Here is a 22,427-nt window from a genome sequence, read left to right as displayed (position 1 = left end):
AGTATGACACAATTTACAGCCCACAGTTAAAAAGTAGGGAGTTATACTGCACCTCCTGAGAGCAGAGTATCTATATAAGTTATTTGGAATTCTTCTGTACAGGATACTTTCTATTATCCTTCCTTCCTTCCTTCCTTCCTTCCTTCCTTCCTTCCTTCCTTCCTTCTTTCCTTCCTTTCTTTCTTCCTTCCTTCCTTCCTTCCTTCCTTCCTTCCTTCCTTCCTTCCTTTCTTTCTTTCCTTCTTTCTTTCCTTCTTTCTTTATTTCTTGCTCATTTATTTATTCATATGGATTCACGGATATTAATTTTATACTTTGGTTTATAACCCAATACTAAATTATTTATTTTCTTGATCAAATTGCTTCAACTTTAGCCATTGGCAGCTCTTTTAGTCGGCTCATGTAGACCTTATTTATTTATTTATTTATTTATTTAGAAGTTTCTTTTTACTTTTTTGAAAGTCTGTCTTTAATATTTTATTTATTTATTTTTCTTTTTTTTAAAAAAATCTTTATTGGAGTATAATTGCTTTACTCCAATAATGGTATGTTAGTTTCCGCTTTATAACAAAGTGAATCAGCTATACATATACATATATCCCCATATATCTTTTTTTTTTTTTAAAGATTTATTTTATTGATTGATTGATTGCCATGTTGGGTCTTCGTTTCTGTGCTAGGGCTTTCTCTAGTTACAGCAAGCGGGGGCCACTCTTCATCGCGGTGTGCGGGCCTCTCACTATCACGGCCTCTCTTGTTGTGGAGCACAGGCTCCAGACGCACAGGCTCAGCAGTTGTGGCTCACGGGCCCAGTCGCTCCGCGGCATGTGGGATCTTCCCAGACCAGGGCTCGAACCCGTGTCCCCTACATTAGCAGGCAGATTCTCAACCACTGCGCCACCAGGAAAGCCCCATATATCTTCCCTCTTGCATCTCCCTCCCACCCTCACCATCCAACCCCTCTAGGTGGTCACAAAGCACTGAGCTGATCTCCCTGTGCTATGTGGCTGCTTTCCACTAGCTATCTATTTTACATTTGGTAGTGTATATATGTCCATGCCACTCTCTCACTTCATCCCAGCTTACCCTTCCCCCTCCCCATGTCCTCAAGTCCATCCTATACATCTGCATCTTTATTCCTGTCTTGCCCCTAGGTTTTTCAGAACCTTTTTTTTTTTTTAGATTCTATATATATGTGTTAGCGTACGGTATTTGTTTTTCTCTTTCTGACTTACTTCACTTTGTATGACAGACTCTAGGTCCATCCATCTCACTACAAATATCTCAATTTCGTTTCTTTTTATAGCTGAGTAATATTCCATTGTATATATGTGCTACATCTTCTTTATCCATTCATCGGTTGATGGACACTTAGGTTGCTTCCATGTCCTGGTTATTGTAAATAGAGCTGCAATGAACGTTGTGGTACATGACTCTTTTTGAATTATGGTTTTCTAAGGGTATATGCCCAGTAGTGGGATTGCTGGGTCGCATGGTAGTTCTATTTTTAGTTTTTTAAGGAACCTTCATACTGTTCTTCATAGTGGCTGTATCAATTTATATTCCCACCAACAGTGCAAGAAGGTTCCCTTTTCTCCGCACCCTCTCCAGCATTTATGGTTTGTAGATTTTTGATGATGGCCATTCTGGCCGGTGTGAGTTGATACCTCATTGTAGTTTTGATTTGCATTTCCCTAATGCTTAGTGAAGGTTGAGCATCTTTTCATGTGTTTATTGGCAATCTGTATATCATCTTTGGAGAAACGTCTGTTTAGGTTTTCTGTCCATTTTTTGATTGGGTTGTTTGTTTTTTTGGTATTGAGCTGCATGAGCTGCTTGTAAATTTTGGAGATTAATCATTTGTCACTTGCTTCATTTGCAAATATTTTCTCCCATCCTGAGGGTTGTCTTTTCATCTGGTTTATGGTTTCCATTGCTGTGCAAAAGCTTTTAAGTTTCACTAGTTCCCATTTGTTTATTTTTGTTTTTATATCCATTTCTCTAGGAGGTGGGTCAAAAAGGATCTTGTTGTGATTTATGTCGTAGAGTGTTCTGCCTGTGTTTTCCTCTAAGACTTTTATAGTGTCTGGCCTTACATTTAAGTCTTTAATCCATTTTGAGTTTATTTTTGTGTATGGTGTTAGGGAGTGTTCTAATTTCATTCTTTTACATGTAGCTGTCCAGTTTTCCCAGCACCACTTATTGAAGAGGCTGTCTTTTCTACATTGTATACTCTTGCCTCCTTTATCAAAATTAAGGTGACCATATGCACTTGGGTTTATCTCTGGGCTTTCTATCCTGTGCCATTGATCTAAATTTCTGTTTTGGTGCCAGTACCATGCTGTCTTGATTACTGTAGCTTTGTAGTAAAGTCTGAAGTCCTAGAGCCTGATTCCTCCAGCTCCGATTTTCTTTTCTTTTTTTTGAATTTTTGAATTTTATTTTATTTATATTTTTATACAGCAGGTTCTTATTAGTTATCCATTTTATACATATTAGTATATATATATCAATCCCAATCTCCCAATTCATGACACCACCACCACCACCCCTGCCGCTGTGCCCCTTGGTGTCCATACGTTTGTTCTGTACATCTGTTTCTCAATTTCTGCCCTGAAAACTGGTTCATCTGTATCATTTTTCTAGGTTCGACATATATGCGTTTATATACGATATTTGTTTTTCTCTTTCTGACTTACTTCACTCTGTATGACAGTCTCTATATCCATCCACGTCTCTACATATGACCCAATTTCGTTCCTTTTTATGGCAGAGTAATATTCCATTGTATATATGGACCACATCTTCTTTATCCATTCGTCTGTTGATAGCATTTAGGTTGCTTCCATGACCTGGCTATTGTAAATAGTGCTGCAATGAACATTGGGGTGCATGTGTCTTTTTTTTTTTTTTTTTTCACACGCACACACTGGATTTTATTTTTACAAGAGATAAATAGACTGACACCAAGCATTGTACATGGATGACCACAACAAAAGCAACAATGATTGCAATTACCAAACATGAAACACACTCATACTATGTCATAATATTGACATTCAGTCCAGTAATCCTCCACTGTAACAGCTCCTTTACTTTGCAGTGAAAATTGATTTGTATATTCTTTGCCTCTGAGACCTTGTGGGATTTTTTTTTTTAATTCAGACAGAAAGTCACAAAAATTATACTCATCCTCATCAGTTCACTCAGTCCCATGTAATTAATTTTTTTTTCATCTTGATGTTTTTTTAGCACTTTTATGAGTTCATCAGTTTTTCATTAGAGTTCTGAAAATGCTTATTCATTCAGTTCAGCAGTACAGTCAGTTACCAGAAACCTGTACTTGTCAGAGTCTTTTCCATGAATTTCTTGAAGATGAAACCCTTTTATAGGAACATATTTGCAAAAGCATCAGAGTACACCCAGAACTGTCTGTAAATGACAAAAGACTTAAAAATGACCACAGTTAAAGATTTGATGAAAGTTCATAATAATGCAGTTGACAAGAAAATTAGTTATTTCTGAGATATACATTTTAAAGTAATAACTAGGATTATTACTTATAACATTATACCAGAACATATAAGATTTTTAGAAATTTCATGTAATGTCTGAAACATTTATATTAACATATTTCCATACATATTTCCATACAAATACAAATATAAGATTTTTAGAAATTTCATGTAATGTCTGAAACATTTATATTAACATATTTCCATACATATAACCCAATGAAAGTTTAGTATTAGTTGTTTTGTTTGTTTGTTTGTTTATACTGCAGGTTCTTATTAGGCATCAATTTTATACACATCAGTGTATACATGTCAATCCCAATCGCCCAATTCAGCACACCACCATCCCCACCCCACCGCAGTTTTCCCCCCTTGGTGTCCATATGTCCCTTCTCTACATCTGTGTCTCAACTTCTGCCCTGCAAACCAGCTGATCTGTACCATTTTTCTAGGTTCCACATACATGCGTTAATATACGATATTTGTTTTTCTCTTTCTGACTTACTTCACTCTGTATGACAGTCTCTAGAACCATCCACTTCTCAACAAATGACTCAATTTCGTTCCTTTTTATGGCTGAGTAATATTCCATTGTATATATGTACCACATCTCCTTTATCCATTCGTCTGTTGATGGGCATTTAGGTTGCTTCCATGACCTGGCTATTGTAAATAGTGCTGCAATGAACATTGGGGTGCATGTGTCTTTTTGAATTATGGTTTTCTCTGGGTATATGCCCAGTAGTGGGATTGCTGGGTCATATGGTAATTCTATTTTTAGTTTTTTAAGGAACCTCCATATTGTTCTCCATAGTGGCTGTATCAATTTACATTCCCACCAACAGTGCAAGAGGGTTCCCTTTTCTCCACACCCTCTCCAGCATTTGTTGTTTGTAGATTTTCTGGTGATGCCCATTCTAACTGGTGTGAGGTGACACCTCATTGTAGTTTTTTTTTTTTAATTAATTAATTTATTTATGGCTGTGTTGGGTCTTCATTTCTCTGCGAGGGCTTTCTCTAGTTGTGGCAAGCGGGGGCCACTCTTCATCGCGGTGCACGGGCCTCTCACTATCGTGGCCTCTCTTGTTGCGGAGCACAGGCTCCAGACGCACAGGCTCAGTAATTGTGGCTCACGGGCCCAGTTGCTCCGCAGCATGTGGGATCTTCGCAGACCAGGGCTCGAACCCGTGTCCCCTGCATTGGCAGGCAGACTCTCAACCACTGTGCCACCAGCGAAGCCCTCATTGTAGTTTTGATTTGCATTTCTATAATAATTTGTGATGTTGAGCAATTTTTCATATGCTTCTTGGCCATCTGTATGTCTTCTTTGGAGAAAAGTCTATTTAGGTCTTCTGCTCATTTTTGGATTGCGTAGTTTGTTTTTTTAATATTGAGGTGCATGAGCTGTTTATATATTTTGGAGATTAATCCTTTGTCAGTTAATTCATTGGCAAATATTTTCTCCCATTCTGAGGGTTGTCTTTTTGTCCTCTTTACGGTTTCCTTTGCTTTGAAAAAGGTTTTAACTTTCATTAGGCCCCATTTGTTTATTTTTGGTTTTATTTCCATTACTCTAGGAGGTGGATCAAAAAAGATCTTGCTGTGATTTATGTCAAAGAGTGTTCTTCTTATGTTTTCCTCTGAGAGCTTTATAGTGTCCGGTCTTACATTTAGCTCTCTAATCCTTTTTTTAAAAAATTATTTATTTATTTATTTATTTATTTATTTATTTATTTATTTATTTTTGGCTGTGTTGGGTCTTCGTTTCTGTGTGAGGGCTTTCTCCAGTTGCGGCAAGCGGGGACCACTCTTCATCACGGTGCGTGGGCCTCTCACTATCATGGCCTCTCTTGTTGCGGAGCACAGGCTCCAGACGCGCAGGCTCAGTAGTTGTGGCTCACGGGCCTAGTTGCTCCGCGGCATGTGGGATCTTCCGAGACCAGGGCTCGAACCCGTGTCCCCTGCATTGGCAGGCAGATTCTCAACCACTGCACCACCAGGGAAGCCCTCTAATCCATTTTGAGTTTATTTTTGTGTATGGTGTTAGGAAGTGTTCTAATTTCATTCTTTTACATGTAGCTGTCCAGTTTTCCCAGCACCACTTATTGAAGAGACTGTCTTTTCTCCATTGTATATCTTTCCTCCTTTGTCATAGATTAGTTGACCATAGGTGAGTGGGTTTACCTCTGGCCTTTCTATCCTGTTCCATTGATCTATATTTATATTTTTGTGCCAGTACCATATTGTCTGGATTAGTGTAGGTTTGTAGTGTAGTCTGAAGTCAGGGATTCTGATTCCTCCACCCCCGTTTTTTTCCCTCAAGACTGCTTTGGCTATTCAGGGTCCTTTGTGTCTCCATACAAATTTTAAGATTTATTGTTTTAGTTCTGTAAAAAATGCCATTGGCATTTTCAGACGGATTGCATTGAATGTGTAGATTGCTTTGTGTAGTATAGTCATTTTCACAATACTGATTCTTCCAATCCAAGAACATGGTATATCTCTCCATCTGTTTGTATCATCTTTAATTTCTTTCATCATTGTCTTATAGTTTTCTGCATACAGGTCTTTTGTCTCCCTAGGTAGGTTTATTCCTAGGTATTTTATTCTTTTTGTTGCAGTGGTAAATAGGAGTGTTTCCTTAATTTCTCTTTCAGATTTTTCCTCATTATTGTATAGGAATGCAAGAGAGTTCTGTGCATTAATTTTGTATCCTGCTACTTTACCAAATTCATTGATTAGCTCTAGTAGTTTTCTGGTGGCATCTTTAGGATTCTCTATGTATAGTATCATGTCATCTTCAAACAGTGACAGTTTTACTTCTTCTTTTACAATTTGCATTCCTTTTACTTCTTTTTCTTCTCTGATTGCCGTAGCTAGGACTTCCAAAACTGTTGAATAACAGTGGTGATAGTGAACATCCTTGTCTCATTCCTGATCTTACAGGAAATGGTTTCAGTTTTTCGCCATTGAGAATGATGTTTGCTGTGGGTTTGTCACCTTTATTATGTTGAGGTAGGTTCCCTCTATGCCCACCTTCAGCAGCTTTTTTATCATAAATAGGTGTTGAATTTTTTCAAAAGATTTTCTGCATCTATTGTAATGATCATATGGATTTTATTCTTCAGTGTATTAATATGGTGTATCACATTGATTGCTTTGAGTATATTGAGGAATCCTTGCATCCCTGGGACAAATCCCACTTGATCATAGTGTATGATCCTTTTAATGTGTTGTTGGATTCTGTTTGCTAGAATTTTGTTGAGGATTTTTGCATCTATATTCATCAGTGATTTTGGTCTGTAATTTTCTTTTTTTGTAGTATCTTTGTCTGGTTTTGGTATCAGGGTGATGGTGTCCTCATAGAATGAGTTTGGGAGTGTTCCTTCCTCTGCAATTTTTTGGAAGAGTTTGAGAAGGATGGTTGTTAGCTCTTCTCTAAATGTTTGATAGAATTCACCTGTGAAGCCATCTGGTCCTGGACTTTTGTCTCTTGGAAGATTTTTAATCACAGTTTCAATTTCATTACTTGTGATTGGTCTGTTCATATTTTCTGTTTCTTCCTGGTTCAGTCTCGGAAGGTTATACCTTTCTGAGAATGTGTCCATTTCTTCCAGGTTGTCTATTTTTTTTTGGCATAGAATTTCCTGTAGTAGTCTCTTAGGATGCTTGGTTTTTTTGTAGTGTCTGCTGTAACCTCTCCTTTTTCATTTCTAATTTTATTGATTTGAGTCCTCTCCCTCTTTTTCTTGATGAGTCTGGCTAATGGCTTATCAATTTTGTTTATCTTCTCAAGGAACCAGCTTTTAGTTTTATTGATCTTTGCTATTGTTTCCTTTGTTTCTATTTCATTTATTTCTGCTCTGATCTCTATGATATCTTTCCTCTGCTAACCTTGGGTTTTGTTTGTTCTTCTTTCTATAGTTCTTTTAGGTGTAAGGTTGGATTGTGTATTTGAGATTTTTCTTCTTTCATGAGGTAGGCTTCTATTGCTATACACTTCCCTCTTAGAACTGCTTTTGCTGCATCCGATAGGTTTTAGATCGTCGTGTTTTCATTGTCATTTGTTTCTAGGTAATTTTTCATTTCCTCCTTGATTTCTTCAGTGATCTCTTGGTTATTTAGTAATGTATTGTTTATCCTCCATGTGTTTGTGTTTTTTACATTTTTTCCCATGTATTTGATTTCCAATCTTATAGCATTTGGGTCAGAAAAGATGCTTGATATGATTTCAAGTTTTCTTAAATTTACTGAGGCTTGATTTGTGACCCAAGATGTGATCTATCCTGGAGAATGTTCTGTGCGCACTTCAGAAGAAAGTGTTTTCTGCTGTTTTTGTATGGAATGTCCTGTAAATATCAATTATACCTATCTGGTCTATTGTGTTTCCTTATTAATTTTCTGTTTGGATGATCTGTCCATTGGTGTAAGTGAGGTGTTAAAGTCCCCCCCTATTATTGTGTTACTGTTGATTTCCTCTTTTAGAGCTGTTAGCAGTTGCCTTATGTATTGAGGTCCTCCTATGTTGGGTGCATATATATTTATAATTGTTATATCTTGTTCTAGGACTGATCCCTTGATCATTATGTAGTGTCCTTCCTTGTCTCTTGTAACGTTCTTTATTTTAAAGTATATTTTATCAGATATGAGTATTGCTACTCCAGCTTTCTTTTGATTTCCATTTGTATGGAATATCTTTTTCCATCCCCTCACTTTCAGTCTGTATGCGTCCCTAGGTCTGAAGTGGGCCTCTTGTAGACAGCATATATATGGGTCTTGTTTTTGTATCCATTCAGCAAGCCTGTGTCTTTTGGGCGGAGCATTTAATCCATTCACATTTAAGGTAATCATCAATATGTATGTTCCTATTACCATTTTCTTACTTGTTTTGGGTTTGTTTTTGCAGGTCCTATAATTCTCTTGTGTTTCCCACTTAGGGAGTTCTTTTAACATTTCTTGTAGAGCTGGTTTGGTGGTGCTGAATTCTCTTAGCTTTTGCTTGTCTGTAAAGCTTTTGATTTCTCCATCGAATCTGAATGAGATCCTTGCTGGGTAGAGTAATCCTGGTTGTAGGTTCTTCCCTTTCATCACTTTAAATATGTCATGCCACTCCTTTCTGACTTGTAGAGTTTCTGCTGAGGAATCAGCTGTTAACCTCATGGGAGTACCCTTGTATGTTATTTGTTGTTTTTCCCTTGCTGCTTTCAATAATTTTTCTTTGTCTTTAATTTTTGCCAATTTGATTACTATGTGTCTCGGCATGTTTCTCCTTGGGTTTATCCTGTATGGGACTCTCTGTGCTTCCTGAACGTGGGTGACTATTTCCTTTCTGACATTAGGGAAGTTTTCAACTATAACGTCTTTAAATATTTTCTCTGGTGCTTTCTCTCTCTCTTCTTTTTCAGGGACCCCTATAATGCGAATGTGGTTGCATTTAATGTTGTCCCAGAGGTCTCTTAGGCTGTCTTCATTTCTTTTCATTCTTTATTCTTTATTCTGTTCCACAGCAGTGAATTCCACCATTCTGTCTTCCAGGTCACTCACCGTTTTTCTGCCATTGATTCCTTCTAGTGTATTTTTCATTTTAGTTATTGCGTTGTTCATCTCTGTTTGTTTGTCCTTTAATTCTCCTAGATCTTTGTTAAACATTTCTTGCATCTTCTCGATCTTTGCCTCCATTCTTTTTCCGAGGTCCTTGATTATCTTCACTGTCATTATTCTCAATTCTTTTTCTGGAAGGTTGCCTATTTCCACTTCATTTAATTGTTTTTCTGGGGTTTTATCTTATTCCTTCATCTGATATATAGCCCTCTGACTTTTCATGTTGTCTCTCTTTCTGTGAATGTGGTTTTTGCTCCACAGGCTGCAGGACTGTAGTTCTTCTTCCTTCTGCTGTCTGCCCTCTGGTGGATGAGGTTATCTATGAGATTTTTGCAAGTTTCCTGATGGGAGGGACTGATACAGCTCCATTTTTCTGTCTCAAGATTGCTTTGGCTATTCGGGATCTTTTGTGTTTCCATACAAATTGTGAATTTTTTTGTTCTAGTTCTGTGAAAAATGCCATTGGTAGTTTGATATGGATTGCATTGACTCTGTAGATTGTTTTGGGTAGTAGAGTCATTTTCACTATGTTAACTCTTCCAATCCAAGGACATGGTATATCTCTCCCTCTTTTTGTATCATCTTTAATTTCTTTCATCAGTGTCTTATAGTTTTCTGCATACAGGTATTTTGTCTCCTTAGGTAGGTTCATTCCTAGGTATTTTATTCTTTTTGTTGCAATGGTAAATGGGAATGTTTCCTTAATTTCACTTTTAGAGTTTACATCATTAGTGTATAGGAATGCAAGAGATTTCTGTGCATTAGTTTTGTATCCTGATTTTTTTAGCAGTTTCTTGCTTTCTGTTTTAAACATTGTTTGTGTTAAATGTTATCTGAATACACTGAGAACTACTTCAAACAACGCTATATATTGTTTTGTTTTTCAATAGCAAACAATTTTTAAAACCTCAGTGGAGAATAATCTAGTATCCTCACAAAATATTAACCCTTTCTATTCTTCTTTTTCACTCTTGACATTCCCTGTTTCCTTCTGTTATCATTCCTCTTCTCTCTCAAGAACTTCCTTTAGCAATTTTCAAATTAAGTCTGCTGGCAACAAATTCACTCAGTTTTCCTTCATCTGAGAGTGTCTTCATTTCACTTTCATTTCTGAAGGATATTCTCACTGGATATAGAATTCTGTTCACAGTTCCTTTCTCTTAGTACTTGAAAAATGTTGTGCTATTTCCTTCTGGCCTCCATGGCTTCTAATGAGAAATCACAGGAATTAGAGACAATCTGTCCCAGGAGGCAATGTGTCATCTTTCTATGGATGTGTTCAGGAAGTTTTTTTTGTTTTGTTTTGTTTTTTTGCTTTTTATTCCTTTAGTTTTCAGTAATTTGATTATGCTGTTTCTGGGCATTATGATGTTTTGGGGCTTATTCTTACTCAACTTCTTGAATCTGTAGGTTATGCCTTTCCCCAAATTTGTGAAGCTTTCAGTCATTATTTATTCAAATATTTTTTTCAGCCTTGCCCTCTTCCTCCTCTCCTAGATGTTAGATATACTGCTATTTTCCTACCAGCCCTTCATATTCTGTTTATTTTAAATTTTTTTTATTTAAATAGTTTTAATTGTGGAAAAGAACACATATAAAATTTACCATTTGAACTATTTCTAAGTGTACACTTCAATAGTGTTAAGTATTCAATAGTGTTAAGTATATTTACAGTATTGTGCAACCAATAGTTAAGTATAGTGTTAAGTATATTTACAGTATTGTAAATAGTGTTAAGTATATTTACAGTATTGTGCAACCAATATCCAGAAGTTTTCATCTTGTAAAACTGAAACTCTATACTCATTAAAAAACAGCACCCCATTTCGTCCTCCCTCCAGGCCCCAGCAACCATCAGTCTAATTTCTGTTGATATGAATTTGACGTCTCTACATATTTCATATAAGTGGAATCATACAGTATTTTTCTTTTTGTGACCTGCTTATTTCACTTAGCATAATGTCCTCAAGATTCATTCACATTGTAGAACGTGTCAGAATTTTCTTCCTTTTTCAGAATGAATAGTATTCCATTGCATGTATATACTGCATTTTGTTTATTCATTTCTCTGTCTATGGACACTTGGGTTGCTTCCTCCTCTTGCCTATTGTGAACAGTGCTACTAGGAAAATGGGTGTGCAAATATCTCTTCAACATCCTGCTGTTAATTCTTTTGATATATACCCAGAAATGGAATTACTGGATCACAGAGTAATTCTATTTTTAATTTGTGAGTAACTGCTATATTGTTTTCCATAGCAGATGTACCATTTTACATTATTTTGTGTCAAGTTTCTTTGCTGAACATTGTGTTTGGGATTCATCCATGTTGTTGCCAGTAGTTATGCTTTGTTTATTCTCATTGCTGTGTAGCACTCCATTAGGTAAAAATCCCACAATTTATTTATTTATTTTACTATAGACTTTGGGGTTGTTTCCAGGTTTGGGCTATTAAAAAGAGTGTTGCTATGAATATTCTTGTGTGTTTCTGGTGAATATATATGTGTATATATATATATGTATATATATATATATTATATATATATATATATACATATATATATATATATATATATATATATATATATATATATATATATATATTTACACATTTCTGCCAAGTTAAATTCCTAGGAGTGGAATGATTCTGGTGATTATAGTAATATTGTATTACAGTTTTGATTTGAAATTTTCTGATGACTAGTGGAGTTAGCACAGACCTTTTCAAATGCTTATGGGCCATTTGGGTATCACCTTTTGTGAAGTGTCTATCACAGGTTTTGCCAATTTTTCTGAAGGTTTGCTTCTTCTTTATGATTTTGTAAGAGTTATTTATAAGTTCTGGATATGAGTGCTTTGTCAGATACATGTGTTACAATACCATGTCCCTTTTTGTGGCTTTGCTTTTCACTCTCTAAATGGTTTCTTTTGATGAAAAGATGTTGTTACTAATGACGAAGTCCGACTTCTAATTTTTATTTCCCTTTTAGTATTTTCTGTAACCTTATTTAGAAAAGGCTTACCTAACCCAAAGTCATTAAGATATCATGTTTTCTTCTAAGAGCTTCATTCTTTACCTTTTATATTTAGGTATGCAGTCCATCTGGAATCAATTTTCGTTTATGATTTCAGATTTGGGTCAATAGACATTTCTTCCTCATATGACTTCTCAAATGACCCGTACTATTTTTTGAAGACCATCTTTTCCAATTCCACCACTGTGTCTACCCTCACCATTTATAATAGCTGTAAAGCATGTCATTCTAAGTTACTCTCATAACTTATTCAGCCACTCTTCCATGGGATATTTGGATTATTGTCTGGTCTCTGCCATCATCAAACAGGGTGAACATCTTTGTATGGACATCAAGTCCTTCTTCTGAAGTTGTTAGAACAGAGTAGAATTTCTGAGCCTGAAAATTCTTACTTTTTTTAAGAATTAATAAATTATACAGTTCACATCTCAAAGAATACGAAGAGCCCCAGTGAAACATCTGCCTCCTACCCTGTCCGCAACCCTCCCAGTCCCTTCACCAGGTAAGCACAGTCATGAAATCTTGAGTATTTTCCAGATATCCTGTAATGCACAAAAATTCATTCTTTATATTCTTTTCTTTTTACACGGCTAGTGGTACTCTATATGCTCTGTTCTTCATCCTGCCTTTCTAACTTAACAATACATCTTAGAAATCTTCCTATTATTGTAACAAAAAAGCATCCTTGTTCATTTTTAAGGTAGTGAGCATAATTTTTCATTTGATGGGTGTATCAGAATTTAGACAGTCTCCTATTGATTGGCATCTATGGTGTTTCTAATCTTTTGCTATTCAAACTATGCTTCAATGAATAACTTTGAACATGTCATTTCGCTGTGTGCAATATATCTGTTGGAGGTACTTCTAGAAGAGACCTTGCTGGGTCCAAGGGGATATGCAATTGTACTTTGATTAGCATTGCCAATGCTTCAGCAATATATGAAAGCTCCTGTTTTCCCACAGCATGGCCAACGTGAGGCAGGAGATAGATGGGCTCCAGGCTAGACATTTACAGCTGGCCTCCTGTTTGCCCTTCCTGGGGTGAGAAGAAGTTGTGCTCCAGGCCGGACATTCATAACCAGCCCCCTGTTTACATTTCCTGAAGCAAGAGATAAATGGGCTCCAGGACTACATATTTATGACTGGACTCCTGTCTATATTTTGAGATCTGCACCTCAGTATAAAAACCAGCAACAGGAATAGGGTAAATAACTGGACACTGGACATTTTTATGGCAGGGACAGAGTGGGACTAAACCCTGTGAAAAGATCAAGGGGTCATACATTTCCCACCCTTGGGGCACATGTGCAGAAAGGCTCGTTGGGAGTCAAAAGGGAGGGGGCACCACCCCATAATATGTGATGCTAAGGTCATCCCATAGGCCTCTGGGCTGTAATCCATCTTGGAAAAAAGTTGCGCATGCACGTTGGGGAGGGTCCTAGGGCAGGTCAGGTGTGGAAAAGGAAACCAGATAATTGGCCAAAGGTACACAAAGACCCAGAAGAACTGCCCTATATAAATGACTTAACCTCCTCTTTACTGTGCTCCTCCTCATTAGGGAGGACACCCACACCCTTTGTTTCCAGGTGTGCATCTCTGCCTTGCTTCTATCTTAACTAAACAAACTGTTTCTATGTGTGCTCTCCCACTTGTTGTTGTTGTTGTGCTGTGTCTCTAATAATAAACTTTGTACCTGTTTTTACAGTTTTGCCTCCATGAGAAATGCATTTTTCACAGGGGGCAAGAGCCAAGGGGTGGTGGCTAGGATTCCTGGTTTTCATCCAGGCTACCCAGGTTCAATTCCTGGCACGGAATTAAGATCTTGCTTCACGCCACCACTCACTGCTGCCTCTCCAAGATGAAATGGACTGTTAGATCTGAGATCTTTAGCTATCCCAAAGATGGAAAATTGTAGATTATTTTACATTTACCTCATTGTGTATGAGATTGAGCACCTTTCAGAAGTTTAAAAAGCTAATTGTGTTTTTTGTCAACATCCCTTCATGGCATGAACTTCTTAAAAATCACTCAGGCTGCAAATTCCTCCAAATGTTTCCTCATGAGAAGCCCTTAGACATGGACTTTCCGGGTCAGAGTTTTTACTCTTTAAACGTTGTCTTTACATGTTGCCAACTGACGCTCCCTCCACAATGCAGACCCGAACCCGTCTCGTTTCAATCATCATTGGCTTTGGGGCTCACAGGTGGAAATGGCACCTGTACGTTCTCACAGGTGGAAGCTTGCACCTCTAGGTATGAGGGCGAGGGTACCCTGGCCTGCCAGAGTAGCCGGCCCCGCCCCGTCACCTTTCGGCCCCGCCCTCGGCGCCGCGGTCCCGCCCCCGGCTGTGCGGCTCCGCCCCGTGCCCCCGCTCGCCCCGCTGAGTGCCCCGCCCGCCTCGCTGAGTGCCCCGCCTCCACCCCGGAGAGCGGCTCCACCCTCCCGCCTATGTAGCCCGCTCCCAAGGCTGTTCCGCCTTGCTCGCTGGCTGCATGCCCCCGCCCCTCTGCGTAACCTGGCGTCACTCGTCACGTGACGCCCGGCAGTGCCGCGAGGGGTCGGCGGTGGCTCTCGCTCCCGCTGGCACGGTCTGCGCACGGGTGATTCCCCCCGAATGAAGCGCACTGAGGCGTGGTGGCGAGGGCCTAGGGGAAGGCGCAGACAGGCCTGGACGCCGCCTGTAGCTGCCTTCGGCCTCCCGGCCTCTGCGCTCTTTCCTGCGCCGTTGCTAGGCAGCCGCATCTGGGCGCGGGAGGCAGGGCGGGCTAATGCGGAAAGGTACGGGTGCCGGGGAGGGGCTGTGATTGCAGAGGGTCCGGGTGTCTGGCAGAGGGCTATGGAGCAGTACTGCGTCCTGGGCCGCATTGGGGAGGGCGCGCACGGCATCGTCTTCAAGGCCAAGCACGTGGAGGTGAGCACCCAGCCCTTACTCTTTCGGTTCCATTGAGATCTACCCGTTGTCCCGACCCACGCTTGGGCTCCTGCCTCCCCGCAGCTTTTCGTGGCGTGCTCCCGCCTCCTTTGCTCTCTTGAGCGGAGGGCGTCCAGCAACCACCGGTGCTTTCTTCGGGCGAGTGCCCCCTAGGAGCGTGGCGTGGATGTCTCTGAGCTGCTTGCTCAGCTCTGCGCCTGCTGGCCCTGATTTCCCTCCAGCCCGGGGTGGGGGGCGCGTCCAACCCCCACGAGGGCCTCAGGCCTCGGCCTCGCATCCCCTTTTCCAGCCGGGGATGGGCCTGCAGTGTCTGCGTCCTGTCCCAAACAGACTGGAGAGATCGTTGCCCTCAAGAAGGTGGCCCTGCGGCGGCTGGAGGATGGCATCCCCAAGCAGGCCCTGCGGGAGATCAAGGCCTTGCAGGAGATCGAGGACAGTCAGTATGTGAGTGGGGCTGGTGTTCTGAGGTGCTGGTTCCCGCCCTCCTCCACTCACTCCCACTCTGAGGTCCTGCAGTCACTCTGTTCACTCATTTGCTTCCTCACCCTTCACTCACTCCCTTTTTTCTCCACTTGTTGTTCACCCTCATTCACTCAGTTACTTCACTCATTCATTCCCTGTCGTTCACTCACTTATTTCTTCGCGTACTCGTTCGCTCATTCACTAACTTATCCCTTTTTTCTCAAAACACTTGGTGATTTCTGATGATAATGATAATTGCCACCTATTGAGCTCCTGTTATGTTCTGCATGCCAGGTTAACTGCTTTATGTATATTGTCCTTCTGAGTTTCGTCCTCTGCTCCGCAAGGCACGCTCAGGCTCTCCCTATCTCAGGCCAGGGGAGGAGGCACAGCCACCAGCTTACGGGTGCTCAGCTTGTTCCGCTTGTCTGTGGAGGCTTTGGCCCAGGTCTGATCGCAGAATCAGGACGGTTTAACACTGGGGCCTCCCATAGACACTACCCTCTACTGGCTACTGGCAACACAGAAACCAGCCCCTACCCTGCTCTTGAGAACTGAAGTGTGGTAGGGGAGATGGCCAAAGGCTACAGCGCCCATCTGGCGTGGTTTGTGCTGTGACAGGCCTGGGAGGGGCTGTGGGCACACGAGGAGAGACACCTCACACACCCAGTTTCATTCTCTTTGTGGTATTCTCTCTTGTCCATGTCCTGAGTACAGGATGTGCTTAACTTCCCAGGGAGTGACAAGGGTAGGTCCACCCACCTAAGGGTGGGTGATACTCTGACTTGTTTCTTATTCTCTGGAGATGTCCTTGATATATTGCGTGACACAAGCATGTTATAAAACTGCGTGTGTCATGTTGGTTTTGTATGAAAATATTTTGTGTATATATACGAATACATGCCTGTGTGTACCATGTCTCTTGTAAAGTCTGGTGGAATAGACTCCTAAGGTTGACTGTAGGTGATAGGATTTTTCTTTTGCTGTTTTTTTCATTATAATTTTGGGTATTATCTGAATGTATTTGTTTGTCCCAATCTGTAAAATGAGTGTCTACTACCCTCCACATCAGAAAAACAGCAATATGGCCATCCTTGTTTTTTGAGGAAAGTAAAAGGGCTTTGCTGACAGCTTGTGTGTGGGAGAGGTGGAGGGCCCATAGGAAGCTGGTGATACGGTCCCATGTCCTGTGCATCAGCAGGCCTGAAGAGTCTACGTTCAAAACACTCCAGATCTTACCCTGGCCCAGGCCATCCTCACCTCTCATCAGAACAACTACAGCAGGCTCCCCTGCCCCCCCGCCCCCCCGCCACTGCCTCCACTCCACAGTCAAAAAATGTACATGAAATCATCCACTCCCTGGCTTGAAAAGCTCCAGAGGCTTCTCTTCACTCTGAAAGAACTGTCACCATCTGCTTCCACCCCGCTCCAGCCTCTTTTTTCATTCACAACTTCTTAAGTGTCTCGCCCGTGATAAGCACTGTCTAGGCTCCAGGAGTGCAGAACAGAGCAGCCTCCTTCCTGTTCTTACCTCCGGGCCTTGTGTTTGCTGTCCCCTGGCCCAGAGCTCCTTCCCAGATGCCTTCTCTTCTTTCTTCATCAGAATCTTCATCAAAATACCCTATACGTTTGTTGTTTGGTCATTTGTCAGTCATTTGTCCCCTGAGCTCCTTCAAGTCCTTCGGGACCCACCAGCCCTTGCTCCTGTTCACTACTGTGCAGCCTGCCCTTGTGACCTCGTGGGCCCTCAGGAAGTATATGTGACATGTCTCCTGCTCTTCCAGTGCTGGGAGTTGTGATCACCTGTGTGTGTGTGTGTGTTTCCAGGTGATTTTCCAGTTCGTGGGCTGGGTGGGGGACCAGACACTGCCCTCAGTCGCCTTTCTTAGACCTCCTTTTCCCTGAGTGTTTACTGGAGCGTTAGAGTAGGGACTTGCCTTCTCCTGGGAGAGGGAAGCAAGAGATCACCAAGCTCCCTGATTCTGAGCTCAGATCTCATGCCACCATCTCTGGCTGCCTGGTCCTGTGTTGGTGCAAGGGCTGAGGGTCCCAGAGAGAGTCTGAGCCATGTGAGTCTGGAGGCTGACGGGATGCCCCGCTTGCAGGTGGTACAGCCGAAGGCCGTGTTCCCGCATGGCGCAGGCTTCGTGCTGGCCTTCGAGTTCATGCTGTCAGATCTGGCTGAGGTGGTGCGCCACGCCCAGAGGCCGCTGACCCAGGCGCAGGTCAAGAGCTACCTGCAGATGCTGCTCAAGGGGGTCGCTTTCTGCCATGCCAACAACATTGTACATCGGGTCAGTTCCAGCATGGGCTGGGGTGGGACCGGGGGGGTGGCTGGGCTGTGGGTAGGCCAGCCCTTGATGAAAGGCATGGTTAGAAAAGGGACAGAGGGGGCAGGGCCTATGGGTAGGAGGCCAGGGCTGGGGCCCTGGAGGAGGTCGGGTCTTGCGCTGACCTGGGTGCCCAGCCTGCCAAGTCCTCCTGTCCCGAGGTCCTGTGGGGGCTCTGGAGGAACTGATGCCTCTTTGGGTGCTCTCAGGACCTGAAACCAGCCAACCTGCTTATCAGTGCCTCGGGCCAGCTCAAGATAGCGGACTTTGGCCTGGCCCGGGTCTTTTCCCCAGATGGCAGCCGTCTCTACACGCACCAGGTGGCCACCGGGTAGGGAGGACCAGTTCCCAAGCAGGCCCTGGCAATAGACAGGCCCCAACCCTCCTGCTGGGAAGAGATGCTTCTGGACCTTCTGTCCAAACAGTGCTCTTGGGGCTGGTGTGGGGGCCAGGATGACCTTCCGAGGCAGCTTCCTGACAGACCGGTGACCTGGCTGTGACCACCTGCCCTCCTCTCACAGGTGGTACCGAGCCCCTGAGCTCCTGTATGGTGCCCGCCAGTATGATCAGGGTGTCGACCTGTGGTGAGACGCCTATGGGCTGGGCAAGGGGGAGTGTGGGTCGTTGGGTCACCTTTTCCTCCTGGGCATTGAGGTCTCTAAGCCATTTGCGGGTTTTCCTGCTGTGAGCTCTAGGGGGTGTCTCCCCTGGTTAGAGTATCTCTGAGGAGTTTGGGATCAGTGTTCCTCCCCATGACAGTTTTGAGCTGGGAGGGGTCAAGTGGGATCAGAGTGGTTGTCCCAGTAGGAAGCTTCTGGGCTGAGGTCGGGGAGGTGGTCCGAGGCATGGGGCGTCTAAGCTGCTATGCAGGGGGTGATATCCCAGGATGCAATGTTCCTGAGCTATCTAGAGGCCTGGGTCCCTGGATATGAAGGCCCTGAACCTTTATTTGGGGTAGGATGGTTTGTATATGCCTAAGAGTTTGAGATTTGGGGGCCGTTTTGGAGTCTGCCCCAGAATGGGAGGAGGTGGCAGTGTGTCCCAGAATGTGAGGCTCTGAGAAGTCTCAGAACTGTTGAGGGGTTGATGTGTGTTCCAGAGTTGAGGCCTGAGAGCTGTTTAGAGAGGGGGATATGCTCTGTGTTCTAGGCTTGAAGTCTTTGACTGTTTGGGGATCTGTATCCTTAGCTATGAAGCCTGAAGGCTACTTTGTGGGTATCTTGACCACAGTGTGAGCTGTGGGTGCTGGTGTGGGGAGATCTGTTTCCATGGTGTGAGATCTCTGAGTTGTTTGGGTTCTGTATCTGCAGGGCTGTGGGCTGCATCCTGGGGGAGCTGTTGAACGGGTCCCCCCTTTTCCCAGGGGAGAATGACATTGAACAGCTTTGCTGTGTGCTTCGAATCTTGGGCACCCCCAGTCCTCAAGTCTGGCCGGTTTGCAGGGGACTACAGTGGGGAGGGGTGGGGGCGGGTGGCTTCTATTACCCCAATAGCTAGTGACTCCCCTGCCCCGCACCTTCTCTCTCGTGGCCCCATGCCTCCTTGACTTGCCGGACCTCGGTCCTGGCCCAGCGTGGGGTCTCCTCCTCCCCTGCCCTGCTGGAGGTGCGAGGGCCAGGGCCCAAGCCCTATCCCTTCCCACCCGTCCCCAGCACACATGCATCCAAACCGAGCTGGGCATGGAGCAGGCGCCTGAGATGTGGAGGAAGCACTGAAGGACTGAGTGAGCACGTGATGTCATGAGTGACGTGTGAGCAGGGGTGCATGGATGGGGGAGTGATGAGGGAATGGGAGCAGGTAGGTGACAGGGAGCGAGAACTGACACCTAAGGGGGCTGGCGGGGTGTGTGCCGGCCCTGATGGACCCCCTTCTCCTCCAGGAGATCAAGGACCTGCCTGACGACAACAAGATCTCCTTCAAGGAGCAGGCTCCCGTGCCCCTGGAGGAGGTGCTGCCCGATGCCGCTCCCCAGGCCTTGGACCTGCTGGGGCATTTCCTCCTCTACCCTCCACGCCAGCGCATTGCAGCCTCCCAGGTAGGGTGACACCCGTTGCCTTACCCTCCTCGTCCGTGTCCTTTTGACCAGGCAGGTTGAGATTCTCAGAACCTGTGATGGGCTGGGACCAGAACCCCTGGAGCCAGGGTTAGGAGGGTGCAGGGCAGGTGTGCCTCTCCTGAGTGGACCCTACAGGGCAGGTGGCCAGGGGTGGCCCATTAGAAGGGCATGCACACGTCGCAGAAGAGCGAGTCTTGGGTTATTGGTGACTCACTTCTTCGTCCCTTCATTCCTTCAGCAAGAATTTACTAGCATCTGGCACGTGCTGAGCACTGTCCTGGACCCTGATCCAGAGTGAACAGACGTGGCTTGTGCCTGTGGGGTCTCCACCCTGTGGTGAGGCAGGGCCGTCAGTCTGTGGGAGCCGAGGGGAGGGATGTTGGGACTGACTTTGGGGTCATGCAAGGCTTCCTGGAGAAGGGCAGGTTTAAGCATGGGGAGCTGTTTTCCCAAGAGAAATGATGAGCAGAGGCCTGGAGAGGAGGACCCAGGAGGGATGGGTCGTGACTGGAAGGCAGGGAAGGAGGGGAGGACCATGGGCTGATGGCTGATGGTGTGAGGGCCTCTGTCGGGTGTATCTGTCCATCTGGCCTCATGGCAGCCTCCCCTCCCTGCCCTCGGCACTAGCAGTGTGTGTTTACACATGCCCCTGGCGAGTTCCCATGTCAGCAGCACCTTCAGAGTGTACTGAGGCCAACTGACCACCTCTCAGCCCCCTGCTGCTGCCCCCATTCTAAGCGCCCCCCGCCATTGCCTCCCAGAATCTGCTTCTCCTGCCCATTTAGTCTTTCCTCCACGTGGCAAAGAGAGGGACCTTGTCCAGGTAGGCTGTCGCATCCTCGCCTGCAGGGCCCTCCTGGGGCTCCCTCAGAGGAGAAGCCAGGTCCTAGTGGCCCACAGCCATCACACATTTGGGGCCATCACCTCTGTGACTCTGCCAGCTCCCATTCCCCTTGCTCACTCCCCTCGGGCCCCAGGGCTTCTCCATGTCCTGGGGGTCTGTGCATTTCTGTCCCTAGGCCTCACTCATTCACCTTTCAGGTCTCTGCTTGAGCGCCACCTCCCAAGGGCCTCCCTTCACCATTCTTCAGGCCTGCAGCCCCTCCAGTATTCCTCATCCCCCCCTCATACTTTCTCTTTCCCACATCACTAATCATTTGATGCACTGTTTGTCTTACTTCTTTATCGTGTTTATTACCCCCACCCCTCACTATGTGGAAAACTTGAAGGCAGAGCTCTTTGTTCTGTTTACCACTGCATCTCCTGTCTCTGGAGCAGTGCTCAAACAGTGAGCACTCCGAGGTGTTGGAGTCACCTGAATGATGAGCAGATGAAGGAAAAATCCTCTCCAGGGCAATGTTCACGTCTCCCCCTCGGAGGGAAGTGGCTGAAGCTGGGACGGGGAGGTGACCAGTTTCCTTTTGCTGCCCCTCGCTTGCTGCCCTCAGGCCCTCCTGCACCAGTACTTCTTCACAGCTCCCCTGCCTGCCCACCCCTCGGAGCTGCCGATTCCTCAGCACCCAGGGGGACCTGCCCTCAAGGCCCCCCCAGGACCACCCCCCCCACCCCCACGTCCATGACTTCCACGTGGACTGGCCTCTCGAGGAGTCGCTGTTGAACCCGGAGCTGATTCAGCCCTTCATTCTGGAGGGCTGAGACGTTGGGCCAGGCCCCACCGGCGTGTCCCCCGCTTCCCTCCCCAGGACAAGCCAGGCCTCTTGTTCTTCTGCTCTGGCCTGATTCGACCACAGTGGTCCTGCTCCTGGCCAGGCCATCCAGCCTCAGCAGAGGGGACCCTCGGCCTGTGCTGTCGGCCTGCCATCTGTTGCTGGTAACAGATCCATCAGAAGGAGGCAGTGAGTTCCGCTGCCATGCCTGCCATGGGGCTGGTTCTCTAGTTGCTGCCTTCCTGGTCAGGGACAGTCCTGGTAGAGCCATTTGGGGGAGCGCTGAGTGTAGGATGTCCTCATGTCGGAAATCCAAGTGGGAAGGAAAGTGTGGTTTGATTTTGTTCTCAGAGACATTAAACACTAGTTCACTTTTGAGATTTATTATAAAAACGCCCGGTAGTTTTACGTGATGTATGCCCCTCTTCCTTTCCAGTTGAGGGAAGTGGCTGAGGTAGCATCATCCCCTGGCCCTTGCTTCTCTGTGGTCACTGGGAAAGTGGCCCCATTCATGGCTACTTTAGTCTTGGGAAATTGCTAGGTGCTTCATGTGACAGAGCTCCCTTTTGGAGGTGAGTTGGCAGAAATCAGGACCCAGGAATGGCTCAAGTTGGGGACCCAATAAGTGACCCTCCACACCTTGAGCTGGTTTACCGACATCACCCTCAGGATACGGGTGAGCCTGGACCACATGGGCCTCCTCTTTACTCAGAGATACTGGGCAAATAAGAAGACAGACATTCCTGGAACTCATTTGTTAATTCAGTAAATCCCAATACAATCTGAACTGGCTCTTGTTTTTCGTATTAAATAATTTGGTAAGCCAGTT

The 22,427-nt window shown here is 44.4% G+C and overlaps 1 pseudogene; it reads left to right on the top strand.

The window, feature by feature from the left end:
* The first annotated feature begins 14,694 nt into the window (after positions 1 to 14,694).
* Positions 14,695 to 21,734, top strand: LOC103015192 (cyclin-dependent kinase 20-like; annotated as a pseudogene).
* Positions 21,735 to 22,427: the final 693 nt, after the last annotated feature.

This window comes from Balaenoptera acutorostrata, chromosome 6 (assembly GCF_949987535.1).
Source record: "Balaenoptera acutorostrata chromosome 6, mBalAcu1.1, whole genome shotgun sequence".
NCBI lineage: Eukaryota > Metazoa > Chordata > Mammalia > Artiodactyla > Balaenopteridae > Balaenoptera > Balaenoptera acutorostrata.
Note: the sequence above shows the minus strand (reverse complement) of the source record. Positions and strands in the feature narration are given on the sequence as shown.